This window comes from Dryobates pubescens, chromosome 13 (genome assembly GCF_014839835.1).
Source record: "Dryobates pubescens isolate bDryPub1 chromosome 13, bDryPub1.pri, whole genome shotgun sequence".
Classification (NCBI taxonomy): domain Eukaryota; kingdom Metazoa; phylum Chordata; class Aves; order Piciformes; family Picidae; genus Dryobates; species Dryobates pubescens.
In genome coordinates, this window is record NC_071624.1 from 27,828,482 (window position 1) to 27,843,429 (window position 14,948).

General features: G+C 52.7%; 1 protein-coding gene across 2 annotated transcripts in view; it reads left to right on the forward strand.

Moving 5' to 3' along the window:
• Positions 1-14,948, forward strand: part of SMG6 (SMG6 nonsense mediated mRNA decay factor) — a 117,459-nt gene that overhangs the window by 31,269 nt on the left and 71,242 nt on the right. The gene's annotated exons all lie outside the window — the stretch shown is intronic.

Here is a 14,948-nt window from a genome sequence, read left to right on the forward strand (position 1 = left end):
GCTGTGTGATGCACACAGCCAGGCTGGAGGCTATGCTCCATATTAAGGCACCTAGAGAACAAAGCGCAGGTAGAATTGCTCCTGCTCCATCCACATGGGAGGCTGTATGCTGTCTCTGCCACGGCTGAGCTTTATGTACTGGGTAGCAGAGATGCCACCAAACCAGTCTCTTGCACTGAGTCTGGAGTAGTGCTTCCAGGGAATGTTTTCCCCCATGGCTCCCTGACACACACGCAGAGCAGTAGTGCCCAGGTCTGCCAGACCCACACGGTTGGGAGCAGGGATGGGGCTGTGCTCCCAGGGTGGGAGGAAGCAGGATTTTACATGCTGATGACTTGGGATTTGGATCTCCAAGATGGATGCCTCCAGCTGATGGATTTTGATCAAAGCCACCATGTGGGTATATCAGGCTGAGCCCTAAAGAGCTGCTGCTGGAAGATTCCTCCCTTGTGAGCCCATTGGCCAGTTGTCAGACTGGTGGTTAGTGGCCGAGGTCAGCTGATGGAGTGAACCAGCATCATCCAGAGGGCTGGGAAGTGGCTCCTGTGTGCCATACCTGCTGCTTGGTACCCCCCTCTCCTGGGGGAAGCCCTGGGGGAGCTGTCAGTCCTGCTGGTGAGGCAGCTTTGCCCTCCCCTCCTGCCTGCTAGATGCCAACCACCGGCAGTGTTTCTCTTTGAGCTGCAAAGTGCTTTACGGCTGTGAGCAAATGGCCCTGCCTGGCTGCCAGTAGGTGTACCGATGGCAGTGTCTGTGCTGCAGATGGGAGCGGGTGGTAAAGAGAGGAAGAGATTAGTCTGGGCCATACTGGGAGCCCCTGTGGCAGAGCTGGAAGTGATCCCAGCTCTTGGACCACTGGACTCTGCTCTTCCATATGTAGCTGAGTTGTGAATTTGAGTGAGTGACAGAAAGAGAGCACTTTTTATCTCATGTGTAAAGTAAGTATTCTCAGAGTTTTCTGCCTCCTGTATAGGCAGCTGCCAGCTGCCTGCAGCCTTTGGATCTCTGGAGAAGGCAAACCCCTTCCTGCTGGGGACTGCAGAGCAGGTGGCTGTGCTCATGAAATGCTTGGAGGTCGGATGGCACCGCGGCTGCCATCTGATGCCTGGTGCCCTTCAGGGATTCCCCTGAGGGCTCCTTGCTCCGGTGACCCTAAAATATTGCTGAGAATACTGTTGGCAAAGCAAATCCTGTTGTCAGCTGAAATACCCTGATGGTCCCCCAGCACTCGTGTGCCAAGGGCTGGCACAGCCCAGGTTGGGCTTGGTGCCCACGGTGTGAATTGAGCAGAGCTGGGTGCAGAGGGGGAACAAAAACCCAAAGAACCAAAACCCAAAGGACTTGGAGTTTCAAAGGCAATCAAGAAAGTTTGCTAAATTTTATTACCGAGTGCCCAGCACAGATGTTGGCTCCTTCCCCGGCGTGTGGGCTGCTGTGGGCAGGGGCCTGGCCGGAGCCCGCGGCAGAAGCGGCTGTCGGGAAGGTGCGGCTGTCGGTTTCCCAGCACATGAGTCACCTCCCGGGGCTGCAGTACCATGGGCAGCTCGGCGGCGGGAGCGGAGGGGCCGATCCGCCCCTGCGAGCGTGTGGGAGCCTCGGTCCCACCCTGCCTGTGGCCCCCGGCTGCCAGCAGGCAGTGTTCCTGGGCAGCCGGGCTGGCCGTGCTCAGAGCTTGGCTGCATCAGCTCTCTAGAGCTGGATCAGACTTTGCAGTTGGCCTGAACGACCTTCAGAGATCTCCTCCTACTGAAATCCTTCTGCAGTCTGGGATCGGAGTGTGTCAGTGTCCTTCCCATTGCATGGGGCCTGTCTGACCTTCAGTTGCTAGCTCTTGGTAGCAGGAGGAGATCTCTGGATTTGGAGCTTGGGAGGGAGGTCTGTTGGAGAGCCTCTCTCTTCCCTGCTGTCTGGGGTTAGGTCTCTCCAGGGATAGCTGCTCCCTCCCTTCCTCCCCTGCCATGTATTTCCATGTCTCTGGAGCCCCAGCTACTTCTGAGAACTTGCAAACTTGCTCGCTTGCTCCATGTCTGGTGTCTAACCAATGCCTCGTGATGGGATCCAGTGGTGCTAACAATTGTGGGGTAGGGTCACTGGCAAAATAGTCTTGCTGTGGGGAACTTGTACAAGATTTTGTGCCCATGACCACAAACAGGTTCAGGTGTTGAGAAAAAGGAAATCAGAATAATCAGATGCTTTGATAAACACTTTTCCTCCCTCTTCCTCAGGCTTACACCAAGCATCTGTCCTGGCCTGTCTCAGGTTCTCCCATTTTTGCTGTAGATTTTACTCAGCCTGTCCCAGTTCCCTCACTGAGGCAACAGGCAGCAGGGGCGGTTGGGAGCTCAGGAATAACAGTTTGTATCTGCTGCTCTTTGCTTTTTACTCCTTTTCTTTTGCTGTGCTGTGGGTCAGCTGTGGTACCTCAGGGATGTCCTTGCCCCAGTGTGTTCCCTGTATGTGTCCTGCACATCTCTGGCTCCTGGCAGCTGCCATTCTTGTGTAAATCAGTCTGTTTGAGGTCACCATGTGCTCTTCTGACAGGCTGACTTTTTTGGGGTGCACTGGGCTGTATAAACTGGTTTCAAAGCCAGTTAGCTGTGAGCAGCCCACTGTGTTTCATAGCCTCCTCTCACACAAGGTCACTGCTGTGGCCCTTGGCTACCGGGACCTTGCAGCATGTGCAGGGCTTAGGTGAGTGTGGGTAGAGTGCTGAGGATCTGTGCCTGGCATGGGCAGCTGAGTTGTGCTTGTCCCCAGGGCCAGCACCAGGCACTGGAGCTGGTCTCAGCTGCCTGTGCAGCCAGGCAGCAGTGGGAAGATCCTGGGAGATGGATTGGGTCTGTTGTTTTCTCTGGCAGAGGAAGCTGAAGAATTCCCACATGAAGTGCTTCCCCTGCTGTTCAGCATCAAGCAGCGTTTTCCTCTGAGCAAGCCGCTCTGCCCATTGTCCAGGGAGGCTGCAGGGGTCCCTCTGACCTCCTGGCTGCCTCTTGTCAGGAGCATTAAAGGTGTGAAAAAGCTTCTTGTAGACCTCAGACCTGTGGGGCAAAGGAGAACCCATCCAGGGGAGGGAGGTAGAGAGAGACAGGCACTCCACATGGCAGAGATGCGCAGTTGCTGTAGCTTTTCATCCGAGGAGGTAGGTGACTATATTTTGGGCCGTCCTGGGCTCTAGCCAGAGTGGGACCTTTGTAGGGGTGACCCATTTAACAGTTTGGTAGCCATCTGCACAAGCAACTTAGCAGAGAAGCTTGGATCCCTTTATCCTGACCACAAGCACTCCAAGAATTTTAATTTTTTTTTAATTCTGTAATTTGGGGAAATAAAACTCTGGTTTCTGAACAGGCTAATTGAAGCCGTGCTTGCGGCAGGGGCATCTTGGTGAGGGGAGAGAGAGAGAGAAACCCCCTCCCAGCCCATCTGTGCCCAATTTACTCCAATCTGGCCTCTCTGAGGCTTTTTCCCCCCCCCCTCTTTCTCTCTCTCTCTCTCTCTCTTTAATAATTTGTTTTATAATTCCTGGAATCAAACCCATCTCAGACACACTGTTTTATTTTACTGTATTATTGGATTATACTTCCTATAAATCACTGGATGTTATTCATAGGCCACCACCAGAATAACTTCCCCTCTCTCCACCCCCCACCCCCCCCAAATGGCCCCGCATTCCAAACAAGCATGCACCAAAGAGGGGGTGCAGCAGCACGGGGCACCCTAGAGACGCTTCCCGGAAATCCCAGCAAATTTGCCTGGCTGCGGGTGTGAAGCATCAGGCTGCAGCACCTGGATGCCTTCTGGCACTCTCGGGCCGGTTGCGTTGTGCTGTGTGGAGGTTGTTAGGAGGTCGGGCTTAGGTGGAAGTGGGGAAGGGAGGGGGCTGCCATATGTGCATCCTCAGCACATGTAGGGAATGAAGTCTGCATCCCTCGGGGCCGAGCAGAGTCAGGGCACAGAGGCAGAGGGAGGTTCTGGCTGAGAGCGCGGCTTGAGCTGAGGCTTGGGAAGTGGCTTGTGTTGCGTCCAGGGGAAGGCTGAAAGCTGTGGCAGGGCAGCGTGACCAGCCTGTGGGACGTCTGCTCTGCCGGGGCAGAAGGATGAGGAGGAAGACCTGCTGCTGCTTGAGCGGCAGTCCCACTGCCAGTACTCGTGTGGGATATGAAGAAGGTTCAAGGGGGCAGCCACTGTGCCAAAGTCAGGCTGGGCTTTGGTTCACAGCCCTCCTGGGTCTGTTTGCCTTGGGTTTTCTGTGAGAGGTAGGGTTGGCTGAGGAACTTTGAAGGCTCCTGCAGAAAGGGAGGTTTCTCATTGCACTCCCTGCAGCAAGTTGAGAACAGTGTCTATCCTCTTTGCACCGCAATGCTGGTGGCCTGAGAGCAGCATAGAGTAGGTCAGTACCGCACAGGCCACTGGATGTAGAGTTCCTCTTGCCTGACTCACAAAGAATGGCTCTTAGTGTGTGCTGACTACAGCCTTTGCAGGGCTTTGCTAGCATGCATGGTCATGCTTGCTCCTTGAAGACCTACACCAGGTTCTGGGATGTTGATCTCGACCAAGTCTTGATAGGTGCAGCAAAGGATCCATAGGTTAGTACTAATCAACTGCAAATCAATGGTCTAAGCAGGTACAGGGCTTCCCCTTTTACATGTGTGTTCACCCCAGCCTGGGTGGTGAGGACCCGTTGAACCCAGAGGACCCCCTGCAATCAGAAAGTGCGTTTGTAACCAGCAGCTTGCTCTGCTGCTGTCCTGCCACTGTGCACAGCCCTGTGCTGGATGGAGCAGGTTTCACTTTGCTGACCACAACTGCTCTGGCTTGCAAGCTAAAGTGTAAACCCTTAAAATATCCCCAGACGTGTGGCAGCTTCTGGTGGTGTCTGCAGAACCTCAGCTCTGACTATCTCCATGGTTTTTGTTTGGTTTCTGATGCTCAGACCCAGCTTTGCTGAAAGAGCTAACTGCAGCATCAGTGCAAGCAGGTACCCCTCTTCTGCTGCAGCCACATCTCAATGGCCACTCATGAAGTTCTAACCACATCTTGCTCACTGGAGCAGATAAAAGGTGCTGGGAGTTGAATGCCCTTGAGTTTAAAAATAAAGCAGTGCTGTGGACGGCTGCCTTGGTTTGGTGGGGCTTTAAAATTAGGCACAAAACAAAGCTTAATGAACCTCAGGCTATAGATAACAGAAGCAGCAATTTGATGTTCCCCTGTCTGGCCAGCAGAACTGAGTCCTTTTCTCCTCATTCCTCTCTTTGTGTGGTAAATATGTGCTTCACCAGAGCCCAGCTGGCACCTTTGAGCAAACAGCCTGTAGGCCAAGACAGCTTTGGGCACAGCAATTGGGAATCTGATGGAGATGTCACATTGCAGGGCTGTGTCCTGAGGAGGCTGAGCATCTGCAGTCCTGTGCACTGTTGAGAGCAGAGCCTGAGGTCCCACCTGCCTGGGGGCCTCCATTTTGTAGTGCAAACACAGCCCACTTGGTGGGAGAAGGATGGAGTTGAGCCATTCAAGGGGTAGCTTTCTCTGGGGTGCTGAGGCTTTGGTCCTCATACAGCAAGTGTGGACTGAAGTGGCTGTGCTGAGATCACCAGCGTGCACCTGGCAATTGCTGTCTGTTGTTGCCTGTGGGGCAGAGTAGTGCTGTCTTCAGTGAGGTGCTCTTAAGACATAATGCTTCCCAAGGTCTGCATCTGGAGGAACTGGACATTAAGTTTATCCTTCCTCTCCATGTTGCTGCTGTTACTGACTTTGGGTTTGATTTGTGGTCAGAAGAGGGCTGGCTGATCCTGGTGTCCATCCTTCCCTGCGCTGCCTGGCTTGCACAGAGGCTCTAGCGTGAGCAGGTGCTGAGATGTCAGTGCCTGGACAAAGGCCTTGTATACCTGACCCCTTGTCAAGTGGTGTCTGCTGCTCACTGTGTCCTGGCACAGCCCAGTCCGTGGCCTTGTGAGCAGGATGAATGGTTGACGTGTTGTGTGTGGGTGATACCTGCATTGCTCACCTTGGGAGCTGTGTGACTTCCTGTGCTGAGCCCCCCGCGGGACACACACATGTCCGGAGGTGGCAGCTGACCCTCCAGAGTTTCTCCTCTGAGCAGTTGGGAGGGCTGGAGGTTGGCACAGTTGCTGGGAACTGTCGGCGCCTTTCCTTTCAGGGAAGGAAGCTGTCTCGGGCTTGAGACACATCAGCAAAGTTCAGGTGAAATACTTTTGGCCCAGACGCATCTTCAGAGTCTTGCTCTTGGGCTCTTGAGGCTGGTGGCAGCGATGTTTAGACCAAAGTCTTCCTTTGCTTATTCCCCTCTGTTTCCTGTTTAAAAGGCAGATTGTCACATATTTGGGGATTTATTTACCGTAATTGGAGTTATTTTCCTGGCTGCTGGCTTCTGCCCTCTGATGCAAGCCTCCCCAGCGAAACGTGTGTCCAGAAAGCCATGTGACTTTTTTTCCCCCTTGCCACAAGTGCCAGCAGGAGATGCAATAATCAACATGCTGCAGGGAATTTCCACTTGCAGTTCAGGTTTCTGAAATCTAGATGTTGGCTTTGGAGGCAAAAGATCGAGCAGGGCTTTGTGGCAGGGAAGGGAAAGGTTTCCAGCAAAACCGAGTGCTTCCTGGTGTGTCAGACTCTCCAGTCCTGCACTCCAACAGCAGTGTGGCAAAAGTCCCCAGCGAGTAGTGCTGGATGAGCTCACTGGGGGCTTCTGCCTGGTCTGCTTGTCACATGAGCACATCCTTATGTCTGCCCTTGAAATGGTTCCACCAAGTGCAGGGTGATACAGAGATCTCATTACAGGGTAACAAATAGAGGGGAAACGATTTGTAATCACAAAGCTTGGGTTTGCTTTAAAGCCAAGCTTCATCAGCCTGAGCAAGCAAGTCAAGACAGAGCCAGTGACAGGCAGGGTCAGGTTGGAGGGGCTTTCAGTGCTGTGGTGCCACCAGGGCATGGGCCAGCTCTGTGAACACTGGAACAAACCCTCAATTTCAATGAAGAAACTGGATAAAACGGAAGGCAGGAAATGGAGCACTGGCACTCGGTGTCCATCCATCCTGCTGTAAAATAAGAAAGGAGGTACCCGAGGCAGCTGTCCTGAGGCTCTGCTTTACCCTTCTTTGGTGGTGGAGAAAGAAGAGTGCCAGGGAGCTGGAGCAGGGTCACACCAGGTGCAGCTGCTTTGGTGAAGTTTTAGATGTTTGCAGCATGACAGGAAATCCTCTTGCTTTTAAAGAGATGTTTCTGACTCTTTAATGTGCGTTGTGCCTTTGATTTCCTTGTGCTTCTAAGCAGCACCAACTCAATTACTGTATTTCTGTTTAATTCTCTGAGAGAAGATTGTATAATTAGGCTAATTATGGTGCTTTGTGAAGTTGTAAAACTCTTGATTGAGCTTGTGGGGCTGTTTTATAGCCTGCCAGGTTTAGGCAGGGAGGGCTGCCTGCCTTGTGCCCATGCCCCGCGCAGGTTTGGGTGCAGCCTGCCAGCATAGTGAGGGTAGCTTCTTTCTCAGGGGCTGCTATTTGGGCTTGTCCCTTGCCAGCTCCATCCTGCCTCCATCTGCTTGCAGGCTGTAGTCCTTCAGTAAATTGAGTGCCTCATGTTGGGAGGGCTTCAGCTGGAAGCAGGTACCCTTGGGGGCGCAGGAATGGCAGCACAGCCAAGGCTGTGTTTCTACTCTGAAGTGTATCTGCAGCTCAGGGGTGGCCCCATGCAGGTTAATGTATGGAGGCCTTTCATTTTTCCTGATTAGGGTCTGCACAGGGCTGTGTGTGCTCATGCATCAGGTCCTTGGCAGCATGGTGCTGGCTCTACCTGTGGTAATTGATTGACTTGCTGACCTTTAGGAGTCATCCTGGCTAATGTAATGCTCTGTCCACCTTACAGCCAGTAGGGACTGGGTCAGATTAAACCTGGGCGGGTGGTAGCAGTGAGGGTATGTGGCCCTTCTCAAATGGAAGGGTCATTTGTAGCCGTCACAAGCCACATCAATCAATGCTGTGGTTAATGTGACCATAGTGTTGGCTTATGGGTGACACAGAAAGGGCACAAATGATCTGTCAGTCCCTGGTTTCCAGCATGTGCTCTCAAGTCCTCTAGCCTGTGGGATGTGATGAGAGGCAGACAAGAGCATGTCAGCATGGGATAAGAGGGAGATGCCCTGTTGGGGCAGCTTTGGCTTCATTTCCCCTTTTCCCATCCCTCCTGACAATATATGGTCAGAGAATGGTTTGGTGGAAGGGACCTTTGAAGGTTATCTAGTCCAAACCCCCTGCAGTGAGCAAGGACATCTTTAAGCAATTCAGGTTGCTCAGAGCTCCATCCAACCTGACCTGGACTATTTCCAGGGATGGGCCATCAACCACCTTTCTGGGCAGGCTGCGTCAGTGTTTCACCACCCTCAACATAAAAATGTTTTTCCTTGAATCTAGTCTAAATCTCCCTCTTTCAGTTTAAAATCATCATCCCTTGTCCTGTTGCCACAGGCCCTGATTAAAAGGCTGTCCCCATCTTTCTCATAGCTCCCCTTTTAAGTACTGCAAAGCAGCAATAAGGTTTCTCTGGAGCCTTCTCCAGCCTGAACAACCCCAGAAGGTCCCCTGACCCTCCCTCTGTGAACTCCTGGTGCTTCTCCGCCGGACCCAGGAGCAGAGCAGGGGAGTCTTGCGTAAGTGGGTAATGGCACAAAGGAGGAGGCGCTGGCTGCCAAAGGCGGGTTGGGAACAGCATAAACCCTTCAGAGCAGGGCCTGAGGAGCCAAGACCTCATGCCTGGTGCTGGGAGTGGGACTGGTCCCACCCAGGGGGCCCCAGGCGGGCGCGGGGCTGTGGCGAGGAGCGGCAAAATGCCTGCCACATGGTCCCGTGTGCCTTTAAAAGCAGGCGAAGCGGAAGTGATGCTCCCGGGCCCATCTGCGCGGGGAGCGGGAGACGCGCCCCAGCTGGTGCGAGGCCCTGGCAGCCCCGGGAGCTGCCGTCTGGTGGGGTTTACTGCTGTCTACGTTGAAACATGGCTTGGGAAGAGGGGGGTCAGTGGCACGGTGCCAGTCCTGCTTCGCCTGGCCTTCTCGTTCCTCTCTTCTCCTCCTCCTCCCCGCTCCCTCCAATGCTTTAAAGTCACATTTCCAGGCCAGACATAGAATTAATCTCTGGGCACTTCACATTGCTGGCAGCGCAAAGCAGGATGTGGGATCTTTTTTTCTCTCTCTCTGCGTCTTGGCTGACTTTTTTACCTCTCGAAGAATTTGGAAGGGCCGTGAGATTCCCCCCACCCCCCCTCGCCTCAGTGCCGTGCAGTTTTTCAGCACGCTGATCACCCTGCTGTGGCTTCACCCTAATAGATTTCATATGCTGACACAGTTGACATCAGTACCAAACTATTTTACATGTGATCTGGTGTATTTCCTGAGGAAATCTGCAAGATATTTATTAAGAACTAATAAAATAAACCTCTCCATGAGCTTTTAGGTAGTTTTCAATTTTTCATGTCTCTCTCGTTTCCTCTTATCAATGAGTTTCTATTTTCTCCCTCCTCTCTGACCATTGCAAAAGGGAAACAAAAATAAATGTTTTAAACCCGTTCCTGAATGGACACTGGGAATATTTCTGTAGTGATGTATTAGCAAAGTCATATTTTTAGAGCTGTATTGTCAGGACTAAAAATATCCCCCTGCAGTGCATCCTTTTTATAGGGCTTTGTGTGTGTGCATGTGTGTGTGTGCTGAACGTTGTACAAGTTTGCACCAATGTGTAAGGGGGCTGGCTTCTTACTGCTGCAGCGCTGCCTCCTCATCGCAGCTGGACTCCATTAGGCCTTGAAAATTAAAGTAATCCTGGTTAAGAAAGCGGGGGGGAAAAAAGAAAGAAAAATTAATCTCACAGAGCTGCATTTCCCCAGCTCAGCCTGGATACCTGCGTGGCAGCTCTGCTTCGAAAGGCTCCAGCCCTCCAGGCTCGTGTGTGCCGGCAGTAGGCTGCGGGCCGGTGGTTTTGCCGTGGCGTTGCTGCCGCGGAGGGTGTTCCCTGCCGCCGGGAGCGGCCAGAGCAGCGGCTCCGCTTTCCCTGCCGCCGCGCAGCGCGCTGGGGTTGGGAGTGAGCTTGCCAGCAGGGAGGGCCTGGCTGCAGGCTCCGGTCACCCACTGGGCGCCTGCTTTTGTGCTTGGGGAGCCCTCTGGGGCCAGGCTGTGCTGGCATGTGTGTAGCTGGGAGCAGGCTGGATGCCTCACAGTTTTAGGGCAATTTTCTACCTTTGTGCTATTTGTTAACTCCAATTAAACGTGAAACGGAGAGAACCGGAGGTGGGCGCTGGGCTGAGAAGCCGCCTCCCCTCCATCCCCTGAAGTGACCCCCAGTCCGAAGGTCAGTACCCATGATGGGGAGGCAGCCGCATCTCTGCCGTGCGTGATCGATGCAGCCATTTCCAAATACCGTTTGCTTGCCGGTTTAGTATCTGCGGAGACAGCCGGCGGAGCGCCGCAGCCATCGTTCTGGCCCTGGGGGCCAGCTTTGCGTCACAGGTAGCGGCTGCCGCGACTGACGGGGGGCCTGACGGCCGGCCCCGCAGCGCCGTGCGCAGGGCTTGCGGCGTTTTATGGACTGCTGTGTCTCATGCTCCAGCCAGGCGCAAGCGTTCCCCGTCCGCCCGCCCCTCCGGCGGCTTCTCTCCTCTGAGTCACTCGCTGCTGTACTCGCGGGTGCCTTTGCTTTGCTGTCTGCTGCCGTCTGGAGAGCCGCAGCCTCTCGGCTTCCTGTAGAGCAGTTCAGCGAAAGCAGTAATTAGGGCCCGTAAAAATTTATTTTATTAGTGAGAAGTGTTGGTGGGTAATTGGCCATAATTTGAACCCAGCCAGATTGGAGATTAATAAAGAAAGAAAGGAATCACAGAGCTCTTTTTTAATTTTTTTTTCCCCACCAGAAACACCAGGGCTGTTACTTGCAAACCCTTCCCAAGGCGGGTGAGATGAGATGGGATGGGGTGGTGGCTGCCGCTGCTGCTGCAAAGGCAGCCGGCAGCGAGCGCCTGTGCCGTACCCGTCCTTGAGGGTGTTTGACACTGGCATGGGAAGAAAGGAAACCTTGTTTTCCAAGAACTCTGCTCTTTCTCAGCTTGATAAGCATTTAAAATAAAAGCTGCACAATTGGAATTGGCAGAGCATCCTCATTCTTTTGTCTGTCTGTTTATTTTTTTCCCCTCATCCCTCGACATGTGTGCTACAGCCCACGGTTACTGCACCCCGCAGAACCACAGGCCTGCAGCTCTGCAGGCGTGCGCTGAGCTCTGCCCACCCCCAGCCTGGCTCTTTGAAGCCTGGCAGAGCAGCAGAGATCTGGCTCCATCCTCGGTCATGCCCTGACCCTGGCAGCCTCCTGGTGTCCAGGGCACTGAAGTTATTTGACTCAATGTATGTTTCCAGCCCCTTTCAGTTCCCCCTTTGCTCACAGGGCAACAAACCCAGGGCTGCGCCTCGAGCTGGAGTGGTAGTTTTGGAGCCGGGATGTGCCGGCACTGTACGGACCCGATCGCTTTGGTATTTGTAGACTTTGTTAGAGTATCTTGAGTGTGGTCAACGTGCTGGAGCAGGAGTGGTCTGAGTGCTGGTGCCTGCGTCCTGCGCGCTCACGGCGACGGCTGGTGTCAGCGATTGGAGAATTCACCGCTCCACTCAGGGAGTAAGGAAGAGCCAAGCCCCTGCACACATGTCACGAGCGGTTACTGCTGGGTGACTCAGACCGGGGAGTTACTTCAGGTTACTAGTCCTGGTTGTTGCTTTGGTGTAAGGGATTGGGGGGGGGGGGGAAGAGGGGTTGTTACTTCAGGTTAGTAGTGCTTGTTTTTCGCTTGGCAGCTGGGGCTGGAACCCGCTGTAACTGTTTCCCAAAGAATACTTTTGGTTTTAAAACTGAAGGTCAGCAGTTCGCAAGCGCTGTGCTTGCAGCCAGCTCTGTGGTTCGCTGTGTGCCACCGGGCCAGCAGCACTTGAGATCCTGATCAATTGATCTGCAACAATATGAAACCACGAAGGGTGATTGCCAGTTAAAACTCCCTGTCTCGCCCCGTTTTCCCCACCCAAAGTGTCTTTCTGCCCATATCCCCTTTCTTGCTGCCTGCCTCCCTCCCTCCCTCTCGGCTGTGTATTGGAGGTTTTTGTCTATCTTTTTCCATCTCTCTGTCTCTTTTCATAACAGTTTTTAATAATGTTTTAGTTAGTTCCAGCCTTTTCCCTCAATGGATCCCATTGGAAAATGCATTTGAAAGGAAACAGTTATACACTTCCCTTCCTTTGAAACTCTGTTGGCACCTTTTCCAGTGCAGTAAACCATACAACATGGATTTTCAAAGTTTCCAAACACAGACATGCTGGCGTTAAATTTATGAAAAAATATTTTATTCGGCTGTGTAGTAACTCTGAGGCTCGGAGCTGCTGCTCAGTGAAACCCAAGCTCACGTTGGAACTGCAACAGGTTTGCAAATCTCTGCAGGAAACGCAGTGGTGCTGGCTCTGTGGGAGCCCACAGCTCCCTTGCTCCCTCCCAGCAGGGGATGCAGCAGTGAAGGAAAAGAGGTGCTGGGGCACCCCGGGGCTGAGCCTACCACCCTTGAGTGCAGCCTTTCCCTGTGGATGGTCCTGCTGGGAACGGTAGCTGTGGGAGCTTCACGGCCGTGCCAATCCTATCACAGATCACAGGGGGAAAGAGGAATTTGGCACGAAGCTGTTCTGTCTTGCGCTGGTTAATGAATGCAGGAGGTTCAGGCTCTTTGCTTGCTGAGTCCCTTGGCGGGGTGGCTCAATAAGCAGTGTGAGTGTGCATGTCCTGCAGCCTACCCAGGGTCTGGGGACCTGAGGCTGCTCTGGCTACATGGAAGTTGTTGGAGCACTGAGATTGTATTCTCTAACAGGGGGGCTCGGATGTGAAACTTCCTGCATTGGTTTCTCTGCATGCTGTGGGTTTGTGCCTGTGCTCTCTCCCTTCCTGCAGGGAATTGCTCACTTGACACCTGAGAGCCTCCCTTTGCATGGCACAGCTCAGAGCAGATTTTCCCAGATTTCCAGAGGAGACCATGGCCATCATTCACCACGAGAGGTCGGGTGGGTGAACCAGGCCATATCTTCACAGTACTGTTGCGAGAGGCTGTTTCCAAACAGTGAGCCTCAAAGCCTGTGCTCAGCAGCATTTCCACAAGCTTGAGGTGCAGGGTAATGCAGATAAGGCCTCCTGTGATGGACAAGATGATGACGTGGCAGAGATCCTGGCCTCAATTTTCCTGTTGTCCTTCTGCTTGTAAAATTCCTTTCCATTCACATGGGAGTTTTCCAGAGTAGTCGCTGATTAAGTGTCTTATCATCATGCTTGGTGCCACATGGAGCATAGGAAGAGCTGGAAGGCTCAGGTTCCAAATAATTTGATAGCTTAAACTTGCTGGCTTCTGTCTTAAAGTATCTTGGGTTTGGATGTCTTTCTGCATGGTATTTCCGATGTGTATAGATGGGGGACTGAGCTAAAGGAAAATCAAAGGCTTTCCTAGTTTTTTGACTGCTCACCTTGAAATGCAGGAGGTGGATTCCTCCTAAAAACATTGTCCTTCAGGAACTGCCTTTTGTCCTGACCCAAGCAGACTTGCCCAGTGACTGCAGATTTCATCCTCTCTGTTACCATGGCCAGCCAACAAGTAGGTGACACACAAATAGTGACATGTGCTGAGTGGTTAAGGTGACTTCTGGATCCCTGTGGAAGTTCATGACCAAGGCTCCATCCCTGGATGGGGCTCTGAGCAACCTGATCTAGTGTGAGGTGTCCCTGCCCATGGCAGGGGGGTTGGAACTAGATGATTCTCAAGGTCCCTTACAACCCTGACAATTCTATGATAATCTGGTTCTCCAGCATAGCACTGAGCTATCTTAACCCCCAAAACATTATTATCCTGCAGCCCTTAGCCTTACTGAATACATGCACATTTCAGCACATCAGGAGGGTCTCTGCTACTGACTGTTAATTTTCTGTGCTGACTGAAAATGGTAATTTGAGAGGAGGAAAGGGGATATGTCAGTAGGATTGCCTTGTGATGTGTGTGATAGAGTTAACTTGAAGTTGGGGGTTGGTCTCTTCTCCCAGGTAATCTTCAGTAGGACAGGAGGGACAACCTCAGGTTGCACCAGGGGAGGTTTAAGTTGGACATTACAGAAAATTTCTTTCCTGAAAGGGTTGTCAAGACCTGGCCCAGGCTGCCCAGGACAGTGGTGGAGTCCCCATCCCTGGAGAGATTGAAAAGCTGTGTAGATGTGGTGCTGAGTGACATGGTTTAGTGGTGACCTGGCAGTGCTGGCTTAAAGGTTGGATTTGATGATCTTCCAACCAAAACATTTCTATGATTCCCCCATCTTACCCACCTTGCTTTCTTCTTTCCTCACCTATCCATCAGATGAACTAAGTGCTGCTTTGTTTGCAGTGGCACATGAGCTGTCTGTTAATCCAGATTTCCATAGGCCCCCACCGTGGCAAAGCAAGGGTGAACAGAGGTGGCAGAAGGCACACCCAGACCCTGCCACCATCTCCTGCCAAACTTCTGGTTCCTGCTCCAGAGTGTGAAGGTGCTAGGGATTTTGCTGAAGCAGTCAAAGGATTTTTAACTTGAGAAGAACAATATATTTTCCCTAACCTCATTCTGGCAAATGGCTGAACCTTTGTAGATGAGATTTTCCCAATAAATTTAGCTCGAGGAAAGCTTTTGGCATGAAGGGTAGCAGCCTAAATGGTTAAAGTTTGGCACAGTTGTTAGGAACTAAACCCAGGTCTCATAACGGAAAGTGTTAGGTAAGCCTCACTGTAGGCACAGCAGCTGGGCTGTGCCCCTCTTGGGGGATGCCCTGGTGCTGGGATGCCACTGGCATGAGCTGAGGAGGCAGGAGGGACTGAGCCAGCACTGGATGTGGCCAGGAGCTGGAGCAGGAGGTG